This window comes from Nycticebus coucang, chromosome 3 (genome assembly GCF_027406575.1).
Source record: "Nycticebus coucang isolate mNycCou1 chromosome 3, mNycCou1.pri, whole genome shotgun sequence".
Lineage (NCBI taxonomy): Eukaryota > Metazoa > Chordata > Mammalia > Primates > Lorisidae > Nycticebus > Nycticebus coucang.
The window spans coordinates 126,273,784-126,287,632 of NC_069782.1; the positions used below are offsets into that span (position 1 = coordinate 126,273,784).

The following is a 13,849-nucleotide window of genomic DNA, read 5'->3' on the forward strand; positions in this document are numbered from 1 at the left end:
AACATTCTGGTACAGATGTCTTTGTTATATTGTGATTTTTGGTCTTCTGGGTATAAACCTAGTAAAGGAATTATAGGATTGAATGGCAGGTCTATTTTTAGGTCTCTAAGTATTCTCCAAACGTCCTTCCAGAAGGAACGTATTAGTGTGCATTCCCACCAGCAGTGTAGAAGTGTGCCCTTTCCTCCACATCCACACCAACATACTCTGGTTTGGGGATTTTGTTATGTGGGCTACTCTTACTGGGGTTAGGTGATATCTCAAAGTAGTTTTGATTTGCATTTCTCTGATGATTAAGGATGATGAGCCTTTTTTCATTTGTTTGTAGATCATGCGTCTGTCTTCTTCGAGAAGTTTCTCTTCAAGTCCCTTGCCCACCCTGAGATGGGACTGTATAATTAACTGTTGTATAATTCACATGTTCTTTTCTTGCTAATACGTTTGAGTTCTCTGTGGATTCTAATTATTAGACCCTTATTGGAGGTATAACCTGCAAATATTTTATCCCATTCTGAGGTCTGTCTGCTTGTTTTACTTACAATGTTCTTAGCTGTGCAGAAGCTTTTTAGTTTATCAGGTCCCAGTAGTGTATTTTTGATACTGCTTCGATTGCCTGGGGAGTCCTCCTCATAAAACATTCACCCAGGCCGATTCCTTCAAGAGTTTTCCCTGCACTTTCTTCAAGTATTTTTATAGTTTCATGTCTTAAGTTTAAATCTTTGATCCAGTGAGAGTCTATCTTAGTTAATGGTGAAAGGTGTGGGTCCAGTTTCAGTCTTCTACAGATTGCCAGCCAGTTCACCCAGCACCATTTGTTAAATAGGGAATCTTTTCCCCACTGAATGTTTTTAATTGGCTTGTCAAAGATCAAATAACGGTAAGTAGCTGGATTCATCTGTTGTTTCTCTATTCTGTTCCAGACATCTACTTCTCTGTTTTTATGCCAATACCATGCTGTTTTGATCACTATCGATTTATAGTACAGTCTCAGGTCTGGTAGCGTGATTCCTCCTGCTGTGGTGTTTTTATTGCTGAGTAATGTTTTGGCTGTTCAAGGTTTTTCATGATTCCATATAAAACGAAGTATTTTTTCAAGATCTTTAAAATATGACAATGGAGCTTTAATAGGAATTGCATTAAAATTATATATTGCTTTGGGTAGTATAGACATTTTAACAATGTTGGTACTTCTCAGCCATGAGCATGGTATGTTTTTCCATTTGTTAACATCTTCAGATAGTTCTTCCCTTAAAGTTTCTTAGTTCTCTTTGTAGAGATCTTTCACGTCCTTTGTTAGGTATACTCCCAAATATTTCATCTTCCTTGGTACTACTGTGAAAGGAATAGAGTCCTTGACTGTTTTTTCGGTTTGGTTATTGTTGGTATGTATAAAGGCTACAGATTTATGGGTGTTGATTTTGTAGCCTGAGACATGGCTGTATTCCTTGATCACTTCTAAAAGTTTTATAGTAGAATCCCTAGTGTTTTCCAGATATACGATCATATCATCTGCGAAGAGTGAAAGTTTGATCTCTTCTGACCCTATGTGGATACCCTTGATTGCCTTTTCTTCCCTAATTGCAATGGCTAAAACTTCCTTACAATGTTAGAGAGCAATGGAGACAATGGGCGACCTTGCCTGGTTCCTGATCTAAGTGGAAATGATTTTGATTTAACTCCATTCAATATGATATTGGCTGTGGGTTTGCTGTAGATGGCCTCTATTAGTTTAAGGAATGTCCCTTCTATATCAATTTTCTTTTTCTTTTTCTTTTTTTTTTTTTTTTTTTTTGTGGTTTTTGGCCGGGGCTGGGTTTGAACCTGCCACCTCCAGCATATGGGACCAGCGCCCTACTCCTTGAGCCACAGGCGCCACCCATATACCAATTTTCTTAAGTGTTCTGATCATGAAGGGATGCTGGATATTATCAAAAGCTTTTTCTGCATCCATTGAAAGAATCATATGGTCCTTATTTTTTAGTTTGTTTATGTGCTGAATTACATTTATAGATTTACGTATATTGAACCAGCCTTGAGAGCCTGGGATAAATCCCACTTGGTCGTGGTGTATAATTTTTTGATGTGTTGTTGGATTCTGTTTGTTAGGATCTTATTGAGTATTTTAGAATCAATATTCATTAGTGATATCAGTCTATAATTTTCTTTTCTTGTTGGGTCTTTCCCTGGTTTGGGGATCAAGGTGATGTTTGCTTCGTAGAATGTGTTGGGTAATATTTCTTCGTTTTCTATATTTTGGAAGAGGTTTAGTAATATAGGCACTAGTTCTTCTTTAAAGGTTTGGTAGAATTCTGACGTAAAGCCATCTGGTCCTGGGCTTTTCTTTTTAGGGAGATTTTGTATCGTTGATGCTATTTCAGAACTTGATATAGGCCTGTTCAACATTTCCACTTCATTCTGGCTAAGTCTTGGTAGGTGGTGTACTTCCAGGTATTGGTCGATTTCTTCGAGATTTTCATATTTCTGAGAGTAGAGTTTCTTATAGTATTTATTAAGGATTCTTTGAATTTCTGAAGGGTCGGTTGTTATTTCATCATTACCATTTCTGATTGATGAAATGAGAGATTTTACTCTTTTTTTCCACGTTAGGTTGGCCAAAGGTTTATCTATTTTATTGATCTTTAAAAAAAAACAACTTTTGGAGTTATTGATCTGTTGTATAATTCTTTTGTTTTCAATTTCATTTAATTCTGCTCTGATTTTGGTTATTTCTTTTCTTCTGCTGGCTTTGGGGTTGGAGTGTTCTTCCTTCTCCAGTTGCTTGAGATGTCCCATTAAGTTATTAACTTCCTCTCTTTCCGTTTTCTTCAGGAAGGCTTGCAGTGCTATAAATTTCCCTCTTGCCTTTGCAGTATCCCAGAGGTTCTGGTAATTCGTGTCTTGATTGTTGTTTTGTTCCAAAAATTTGGTGATTTCCTTCTTAATCTCGTCTATAACCCATCTATCCTTCAGCATAAGGTTGTTTAGCTTCCATGTTCTTGTATGGGTATGCAGGTTCCTGTTGTTATTGAGTTCAACTTTTATTCCATGATGGTCTGAGAAGATGCAAGGAATAATATCTATTTTTTTTAAATTTGCTGAGGTTAGATTTGTGGCCTAAGATGTGGTCGATTTTGGAGTATGTTCCATGGGCTGTTGAGAAGAATGTGTATTCAGTTTTGTTGGGATGAAATGTTCTGTAGATGTCTGGTAAGTCCAGATGTTGAATGGTTAAGTTTAAATCTAAAATTTCTTTGCTTAGCTTCTTTTTGAAGGATCTATCCAGCACTGCTAAAGGGGTGTTAAAATCTCCAGCTACCATGCAACTGGAGGAAATCAAGTTGTTCATGTCTGTTAGAGTTTCTCTTATAAATTGACATGCGTTCTGGTTGGGTGCATAAATATTAATAATTAAAATCTCATCATATTGAGTATGACCTTTAACAAATATGAAGTGTCCATCCTTATTCTTCCTTATTTTGGTTGGTTTCAAGCCTATTCCATCTACGAATAGGATGGCAATGCCTGCTTTTTTCTGCTTTCCATCTGCCTGGAGTATAGATGACCATCCCTTCATCTTGAGTCTATATTTGTCTTTTAATGTAAGATGCGATTCTTGTATGCAGCAGATATCTGGCTTGAGTTTTTGTATCCAGTCAGCCAACCTGTGCCTCTTTAGAGGACAATTTAAACCAGTCACATTAATTGAGAATATTGATAAGCCTTTTGAGAGTCTGGTGGACATTTTTAATCCTTTTGCAACTGTGGAAGTTGTAATTTGATCAAATTTTTCTGGGTGGGTTTACTTTTGTGGTGGAGGATTACACTGGTCTTTATGGAGGATAGGTCTGAGAATATCCTGGAGAGCTGGTTTACTTATGGCAAATTTCTTCAACAGGTGAATGTCATTGAAGTATTTAAATTCTCCGTCATAAATGAAGCTCAGTTTAGCTGGGTACAGGATCCTGGGTTGAAAGTTATTTTGTTTTAGGAGATTAAAAGTCAATGACCATCCTCTTCTAGCTTGAAAGGCTTCAGCAGAGAGATCTGCAGTTATTCTAATATTCTTGCCCTTGTAGGTGATGGTTTTCTTTCGTCTGTGTGTTTTCAGAATTTTCTCCTTCATATGAACTTTAGTGAAATTGATTATGATGTGTCTGGGGGGTGTCTTATTTGGGTTGAGTGGTGCTAGAGTTCTGAAACTGTCTGCTATCTGAATTTCAGAATGTCTTGGCATGTCTGGGAAGTTGTCCTTCATAATCTCATGGAGAAGAGACTCTGTGCCTTGTGAAGCCACTTCATCACTTTTGGGGATCCCTATAAGACGAATATTGGTTTTCTTCGAATTATCCCAGAGCTCTCTGAGAAAGTGATCTTTTTTTGCCCTCCATTTCTCTTCCTCTTTGAGAGTTTGGGAGCGTTCGAAAGCTTTGTCTTCAATGTTAGAAATCCTTACTTCTGCTTGCTCCATTTTGTTACTGAGGGATTCTACTGTGTTTCTCAGATCATTGAGGGCTGCAACTTCTTGTCTCAATGTGTCAAAATCTTTGGTCATTTGGTCTTTGAATTCGCTGAATTCTTGAGATATCTTTTGGGTTACTGCTTGGAATTCTAATTCGATCTTATTTGCTATCCAGATTCTGAATTCAATTTCTGACATCTCAGCTATTTGTTTGTACATGGGATCTTGTGCTGTGTCTGCCTCATTAATCCTTGGGGGAGTTGATCTACTCTGATTATTCATATTGCCAGAGTTTTTCTGTTGATTTCACCTCATGATTGTTTTTCACCGTTGCCTCTGGCCATCCTCAGAGTTGGGGAGGTGTCTCTCCAAGATTAGACCCCAGCGGGATCACTCTATTGATCACTCTCCCTCTTTGTAAGGAGTGACCATGTGTAGTTCCTCTGGGGCTGCCCCAGCCAGAGAGTTTTGGTTGTGGAAGCAGCTCTGGAGTGTGACACACCCGGATCCAGCAACAGGACAGGCGGTGGTGTGCACGGTTCTGGGTGTGCCTGGTGCCCAGTGACTTTGGCACAGAGAGCAGTCTCTAGCCAGGAGAAGGGCTCTGCGCAGGGCAGGGAGGGCTCCAGAGGGCACGCAGCTACCAGAGTCCCTGGCCATATGAGCGAGCCGGTGTGGAGGCAGGGAGGGTACAGGAGGGAGGACACAGGGTTGTGCAGCTCCCGCAGTTCCTGGTCAGGGCATGCGGAGGCCCAGTGGGCGCAGGTCTTGGGTCGGTGGTCGCGGCGCAGCTCTTATGGAAGTCTGGGCGGCACCAAGCCCAGGAGTTTGAGGTTGCTATGAGCTGTGATGCCACGGCCCTCTACCCAGGTCAACAGCCCGAGGCTCCAGTCAGGACACATGTTCTTAAGGGGTTAGTCTTTGCTACAACTGCCTACTTCCACTTAAAAGACATGCTTAATGATTCAGACCCTAGGTCTGTTGCACACTGGCTAAGTAACCTTGAGCATTAAATTACTTAACATCTCTGAGTTATACATAGTTTCCTTGTCAGAAAAATTAGGGATAAAAAATCCTTACTCATAGGGTTGCTATGAGGATTAATGAGCTAATAGGTAAAATGATAGCCCTGATGACCAGGCTATAGTAAGTGCTCAATAAATGGTAGCTAAAAATAAAAGTACACACACATTCACAACCTATGGTTTAGAGAAAAAAGGAAATAAATCCCTGTTTGGAACTGTTTCCCTCAGACATACACAGCGTGACCAGAAGCTAGAAAGTTCCACACAGTCCAGCAGCATGAATGGCTGGACAGGCACTAGTTAGATTCACTTATGTTCTCCTGGAGGGGAAGCTTTCTAGGCTGGGAAAGGAGTTTATGGATAGAGCAAAAATCAGGAAGAACTCTCCTTCCCCACCATCTGGAAACCACAGGAAACTTCCCTGGGGATTCCCGCCCTCACAGGGAGGTCATTGCAGGGACCAGGCAACCCATCGCACACCCATCCTGACCCTCCCAGGTGGAGAGTGGGTTTAATTCTCTGTTAATGGAAAGGGGAGGGGAAAGAGTCACTCTTGGCCAGCCTGGCTGCTGCTCCCGTGTTCTTCAATTACAGGACAAAATGATTTGATGCAGGAACCAAGCCGACATCTGGGTTCCAGTTAGCATCTGACATGGGGCCTCACTAATTAATCTGGAAACATGAATTGACAATAGCTCGAATCCGAGCGCAGTCAGGGAGAAAGCCGGCTGCTGGGCCATGAACAGAAGGCGTAGTGTGGCAGAGCTGCACGCAGAGGTCACTGGGAGTGTCCGGGAGGACCTAGGAGACAGCGCCTTGGGTTTGCCCACCCTCCCCAGCTTTGTCATCTGACCCCCAGCAGCCGCTGGGAGGGGCCCGGGTGACACACACTCTCTGTTGGCAGCCAGGGAGGAAGACAAAGGGACCCAAACATTTCACCCCATCAGCCAGATCAGTCCTTTGATTCCCACCTGGAATGAATGTGCCCAACTCTGATGGAAACATTTCAGACGTTCCACCTTTCCAGTGCCTTCCAATTCTCCTCAGATTGTCTTGAAAATTTAGGGGAGGGGGGAAATATATATATATATATTTAAAGTAATATATATTTTTATTTATATAGATTCCAGAGTGTTTATCCATTTAACATTTATCTGTCAGTCACACCCTATTAACACCAAGGGTGGAACTAAGAGCTTTACAAACACTACAACATTTAATCCTTATACCAACCCAATGAATTTTTTTTTTTTTTGAGACAGAGTCTCACTATGTTGCCCTCAGTAGAGTGCCATAGCGTCACAGCTCACAGCAACCTCAAACTCTAGGGCTTAAGAGATTCTCTTGCCTTAGCCTCCTGAGTAGCTGGGACTACAGGCCCGGCTATTTTTTGCTTGCAGTTGTCATTGTTGTTTAGCAGGTATAGGCTGGGCTCGAACCTGCCAGCCTGGGTCTGTGTGGCTGGCACCCTACTCACTGAGCTACAGGCGCCCTAACCCAGTGAATTTTATCTCCATTTCATAGTTGAGTAAAACAAGGCTCAGAGAGGCTAAGTAGTTGCCTTGGATTGCAGAAGTGCAAGGCCAGATTCAGCCCAGAGTTGTGCCAGGCAATTGTTAACACCTGTAGCTCCCCACAACCATTTCAATGTGACTGTTGAGATCATCCAGGGCCATCCAAAGGTGTCCCACTCAGCTTTAGGGTTCTGTAAGAAAGGAGGTGGCACTGAGGCCCAGAGGGTTGCAAGTGAGCAGACCCTGCTTCCCTTCTAGTGTTGGCTTCATATCTGAGGAGTGCCTGGGAGACTTATTTCCAATAAACGGGATGGCTGCTTATAAAATTTTTGCCACTCACACTTTCTAGTTAAATAAAAATTGGCCAGGCGTGGTGGCTCACTCCTGTAATCCTAGCACTCTGGGAGGTCAAGTTGGGTGGATCACCTGAGCTCAGGTGTTCAAGACCAGCCTGAGCAAGAGTGAGACCCTGTCTCTGTTAAAAATAGAAAAGAAAGCTAGCCGGGAGTTGTGGTGGGCACCTGGAGTCTCAGCTACTCAGGAAGCTGAGGCAAGAGGATCCTTGAGACCAGGAATTTGAGGTTGCTGTGAGCTATGATACCACGGCACTACCAAGTGCAACAGAGTGAGACTCTGTCTCAAAAAAGAAAGAAAGAAAAGAAAACAAACAGAAATCCAGACAACATACAAAGACTTGTCTCAGAGAACTGGAGCTGAACCCGAGGTTTGCGGACTCCGTGCCCTGCAGGAGTCTGCACTGAGTCTGCACTGAGCAGCATTGCAGTCCTCCCAGCACTGCATTTTCATAGGCTTTGCATCCTCCTGAGAGCACAGGGTGAGCTACCCACCTGCTCTGTACCACCTCCTGGGACATGTGTGACACTTAGTGGACACCACTCCTAGAGGCTTTCAGCATGGCACTTGGCACAGAGCAAGTACTCAACAAACAGCAACTAGTATCATTTTGAATCGCTGCTCTATGATCCTAAGATCAAGGCTCCAATCAGCCACTGGACGCTGATCCTCCCTCCCCAGTCCCCATGCCTACCTTAGGGGAGAGGCTGTCTGAAATGAGAGCTGATCCAAATAAAATGCTTATCACAGTTCCTGGCACATAGAAGGGTTCAATCAAGCTGGGCCAATATTTGTCACAACTGTTACTATATTGCCTGTCCTCCGTCTGTCCCTCCATGACTATATGACATCAAGATGGTCTCACTGGCCTGGAAGTGCCAGCATCCACCTCTCTCCTGGCTGGCAGTTGGCACTACTTTGCATTCCCTCCTTCTGCAGACCTATTCATTGCTCCCCAGTTTCCTTTGGCTCCTGAAAATTAATTATCAGTGATTTGTTAAGTTCATTAGCTCTGCCTCTCCACAGCATGGAAGGCCTGCCATCTGGACCCGCATTTTCACTCCTATGCGCGTTGTTCCGTAATTACACAATAAGCGGTATCACCCTGTGAAGCCATGCTGTAGGCACTCGGCTCACCCCTCCTCTCTTCAGACACAGAAAATTTAGACGAGCTGATGTGTCCACCCTGTCCTGGTGCTGCCAGCCCTACAGACGTGTGCAGAGCCCCCACCAGCTTTCTCTTCCCAGACACCAGCCAAATCCCCCCAGACGCCAGTTCCATGTCTTGCTATACACACAGTCTCTTATTTAAGCCTATGGTAATTTTATGAGGTCACCATTATAGACTCACAGGTAATTGAGGCTCAGACAGATGAAGTAACTTGCCAAAAAATAATTCATCTTTTGCCAGCAATGGAGTCATAATTTGAACCCAAGTCCTAACTACACACGAGAAAATCCTCAGGCTAAGAGCAGCAGGGTCCCATGAGCCCACCCACCTCTTCGCCTTTTTGCTAAATCCAACTCCCTCTCACCTTCCTCCATAGGATGTTTCAGACATGTAGTTCCCCACTCACCAATGGAGCCTTGGCTCCATTTTGTCTGCCCCTTCCAGCCTGATCAGCTGTGGTCCAGCCCAGAACCTCTGCTTCACAGACACCAGATACTGAACAGGACGACAATATGTGACTTAGTATGAAGAATGGAGTCCACTTAATGAGACATACTACATGGCAATTGCTACATGCCAGAATCGACCTATTTGGTCCACATAACAGTCTTATCAGGCAAGTAACTACAGGAGTATCAGACCCATTTTACAGAAAGAAGACCAAGGTAGAGACAGATTGAACCACTGTCCAAGACAGCCAGCTATTAAATTATAGAACCAACATTTGAAGCCAGGCACTCTAACTCTAGAGTCTATTACCCACCCTCCCTCCTAAGGAAAGAGCCAGTGACAGTTCTGAGAGGGAGGCTGCTACAGAGACAGGGACCCCAAGCATGGACGGTGAGGTCTAGTCTGTCCTGGGATGAATTCCAACAGAGACTCCCACAACTCCAGTTTAGACAAGTGAAGCCCTGTATTCGAGTAAAAAACAATCAAAGGGAAGATGATTCCTGGGACATTCACTCAACAAACATTTCCTGACAGATAGCCAGGGCCACACTGTGTGTTGGGGGCACAAAGAGCATAAGAGATGCACACCCCAGCCTTCCAGGACCACAGACTCCTGTCACAAAGAGGCAGAGTCAAGGTGTCCAGAGAACCCGTGGCAGAGGGATGCCATCTAACCCACCGGTGATGAGAGAAGTCTTGGCTGAAGGAGTGTTTCAGCTGAGAGCTGGAGGAGCTGCCCAGAAGGGATGTGAGTGCCCGTGTGAGTGCATGCACACAGGCACGTGTACCTGTCCAGGCGGGTACAGAGCCCAGGCCGGGGCTCAGCGCATTCAAGCCCAGAGATGAGTACAAGGAAGGTCCATCTGAGGAACTCAGAGATGCTGGCACCACCAGGCAGCATCAGGGGAGCCCACTCATTCCTTCAACAAATGTTTACCAAATGCCAGTGATGCTCCCTGGGATCTCCTTGTCTGGCAGCTACTTGCTAGTTCCAAATAAGCTTGGTCTGGCTTGGGAGGTCAGTTCTAGAGCTGCCTCATCGCCAAGTTTCTCAGACAGTTTCCGAGTCTGTGCCTCCCCCACTCACCAGCTCTCCCTGAAGTCCATCTGACCTGTCTTTGTGCTGAGGCTCCCCCCGCCCCACCCCAGCATCTCCTGGCATGTCAACTCCACTCCTTGTCAACAGAAGCAGCAGCCATTTACCCAGGAAGGGCCTGGGGCTAATGTTTGAAGGCCCTGCACCAGGAGCCTTCAAACACCCTTGAGCAGCGGTTCTCAACCTGTGGGTCGCATCCACAGGAACTGTATGAAAGGGCTGTGGCATTAGGAAGGTTGAGGACCACTGCCCTTGAGTGAACCCAAGCAACATGCCCAAAACGTTAAGTGCTGTTACTGTCCCCACTTTACAGATGAAGAAACTGAGGCTCAGGGGACAGTACTGACATTTGTCCCACATCACAGAGTTAGTCATGCTCTTCCCAGAATTCCTTACCCCCTCCTTCCCAGAGAAATACTCCTCGGAAGTCAATGCCCTGCCCTTCCTGAGGGGATTACCAAGAGAGACAAATGTTGGGCAGCTTCTCCCTGACATCTTTTATCAGCATGCCACATTTCAGCAAAACAAATAGATTCTTTCAAAAGTTCCCATAGAATGTAAAATCACGAGCCACTTAGCACAGAGGAAGTGGAGCGACCTCCTTCATTTGGCCAAGAGTATGACCCATGGGGAGACTGGACAATTAGATCCCTCCAGAACATCCAAACTGTCGCTGAACAATTTCAAATGATTTCAGAACAAGCACTTACTATGTGCCAAGCCCAGTTTCAGACACATTTGGAGAAAAGAGAAGAAACATATTGCAGGGGCCTGTTCACAAGGGTTTAAAAGCTAGCAAGTGAAACACAAGAAAATATTAGGTTTCCACAGACCCCCTCAGTCTCATAAAAAAAAAAAAGAAGAAGAAAGAAAGAAAGAAACTGTTAGGAGCCAAAGCAAAACCCTAATATCTCAGTTATCAACCAGAGGGTCACCAGCCCACATGTAAAGGAGGACATATTCCAAGGAGTCCTCAAATCCCTCTATCAAACATTGTCTCCTGAATAAACTGTACTCTGTTCACATGGATGTAGGCTCAGGGGATGAGTAAAAGACAAGCTCAGTTAAAGCATTACACAGTGGAAGCCTTGGGGATGAGACCACAAAGGACTTCACTGCAAAATACAGTTCTTGGATATTTGGATTTTGATAATGAGTATGTATAACCCTATAAATGTTTAAATAATCTAAATAAGAAATGGTATGAAATTCAGGGCAGCTTTCATCCTTGCATATTTTCTTAGATGATGCATGCTCAAAGTCTAATTTTGACCTGGCAAGGCAGGGTGGGGGGGTGGAGTGGGGCTATGAAACTTTTCGACATTCAAAAGTACTCCTTGGCCTTGGGAAGATTGGGCTTCAGGGATGAAGGTCTTTTAGCCCTGTGCTCTTCCTTGGCACGGTGGCTGCCCTCCCTCAAGGCTTGCTATTCCAAGCCTGAAGTCATTCATGCCTCATCAATAATTCACAGGTTCAAACAATAATGCCAGCTGGATACCCTCTGTGGGTGGGGGAGGGGCTTCAGAGGAGGCTGGCAAGATGAAACTCTAACCATCCAGGAGCAAACGTCCAATTCTGTACCCACCCAAGGAGAGATGAGACGTAGAAGCACTTTAAGACTCCAGCTCCATTCTGAGAGGGCTGAGCTTTGGAGACATTCTTGAAGGCAGCCCCCCAACCCCGGGCCCCAGAGCCAGTGGCATTCCTGGGAATACCCAGCATGAGGCCCCTTCCCTACCCAAGAGCACTAGGTGTACCCCTCAGCCACAGGACAGGCAGGCAGAAGGCACATCAAAAGGGTCATTAAACCAGGAATCAGAAGAGCAGGTGCTAGCCCAAGCTGTGCCACTAACCTGCTGTGTGATCTAAGATAAGTGGCACAACCTCTCTGAGCTTTAGCATACTCTTATATAAAAGGATTCAAATAGGCAGTTTAACAAAAAAGGAACACAAATGACTTTAAATGTATTGAAATGGGATGCTCATAATTAAAGAAATACAAGTTAAGGCAAGATGATTCTTTTAACCCATTAAACTGGCAAAAATGAAAAATGTTAATAATGCTCAATAAAGGAAAAAGTGTGGGAAAATAGAGCTTCTCTTATACTATGAAGATGATACAGCCTTTCTGGACAGCAATTTGGCAATAACTGTCATAACATAAAATCCATCTTCCCTTTGACTAAGTGCCTCTACTTCTAGAAGTCTGTCCTATAGATATATCCATACAAGTGCACAGATTCACAGATAAAAGGACGTTTCTTTGTAGCAATGTTTATAAGAGCAAAAAGTCTAAAATCAATCTGATGTCCCACCATGAAGGCATATTAGAGGCTGTGGTGCTGAGAAAGGAACTAGCAGGTCTCTCAGCTCTATAGGAGGAAAGCCCCCATTTTGAAGAAAGAGAGAGAAAGAATATCAATGTTTTTATATGCAGACATTTCTATAAGTTTCCACATGAAACTGTTTTTGTAGCTGTCTCTGGGACTAGAACCCCACGGTCTAGAGTAAGACAGAGACTCCTTTTGATTTTTATGGTCCTGTCCTATTTAATTTTTTAAATGAACTATTAAATTGTCAATAACTTTCAGACACAAGGGTTTGATTTTACACAGGGAGCATCCTGGCGGAGTCAACACCCATGTGGCTGCTGTGAGAGTGTGCTGTAAGCTGTGCAGGTCACATTCACGCACAGGTCTCCTGTGTCCCACAGATGTGGATGAGAAGATCCCACTCAAAGGTCTGATGAACAGTGAGTTGTGATGGAGTACCCCCTGCTCCCCAAGTTCACATCACATCTATCCCCAGAGGTGTTTCAGGAGCCTCTGAGAGTGGCATGGTCCAAACTGGCCTTTGCTTAAGAGGTTCAGGGCAGTGAAGGAAGTCTTTAAAAGCCTCCCCACCACCATCCCACTTCCTGGGAACAAACACCTCTCTATGGATGTATTTCAGCTGATGAACCAACTTCAAGGCCAGAGAGCAGGGATGCATGAGGGCTCTGCTTACCCATGGACAGATTCCAACACCACCCTGCACCCCTACCTCTCAGCTGAAGCTGGTGTCATTCCCTAGTCTCCCCTAGCTGGGTGCCTGGCACTTAGGACGCACTCGGTAGGCCTCTGTGGAATGGGTGAATGAGTGACTGTGGCTGGCCACCACCCCCCGAAGCTTGCAGACTGGTAGATCTGGAAGGGCCCTCAAGAGGAAGCTCATCCCAACACACAGGTAGAACTTGCTCAAGGCTCATGCTCATAGCAAGAAGGGACAGAGCCAGGCCTCAAACCCAGGACCCGACAGCCTCTCCCCGTGCCTCCTGTCCTCTTCATCTCCCTGAGCATTCCACAGAAGTCGCATTTCCCAGATAAAATGTCCTGCCAAACACTCCTCCCATCTACACCATTCTTGGGCTATAAAGGTGTTGTAAGTTGGTTTCCAATCTGACATTTTTTTAAAGTATCCAGACCAACAGGATCCATCAACTCAGCCTTGTAGTTTAAAAAAGAAAAGGAAAGGGCTATTCTCACCGCACGCTGTGCGTCAGTTCCGACCATGTCCCTGCAGTACCTACACGATGCCAGGAAGATACAGCACCCTGTCTCTTAGGGAGTGGAATCGAGATCTCTCCCAGACTGGGCCACACACCATACACTCGGATGCACACAATCAGCCTGACCTCATAGGAAACCACGTCCCCTGGGTACAGAGGTGAGCCCAGCCCAGAGGGGTGGCAAATTCCACTTTACAGAGAAGCATGTGCTGAACTTCATGGATCATGTGTGA

At 44.6% G+C, this 13,849-nt stretch overlaps 1 protein-coding gene across 2 annotated transcripts in view; it reads right to left on the minus strand.

The window, feature by feature from the left end:
- Positions 1 to 13,849, minus strand: part of SLIT1 (slit guidance ligand 1) — a 177,273-nt gene that overhangs the window by 105,942 nt on the left and 57,482 nt on the right. The window lies entirely within an intron of this gene.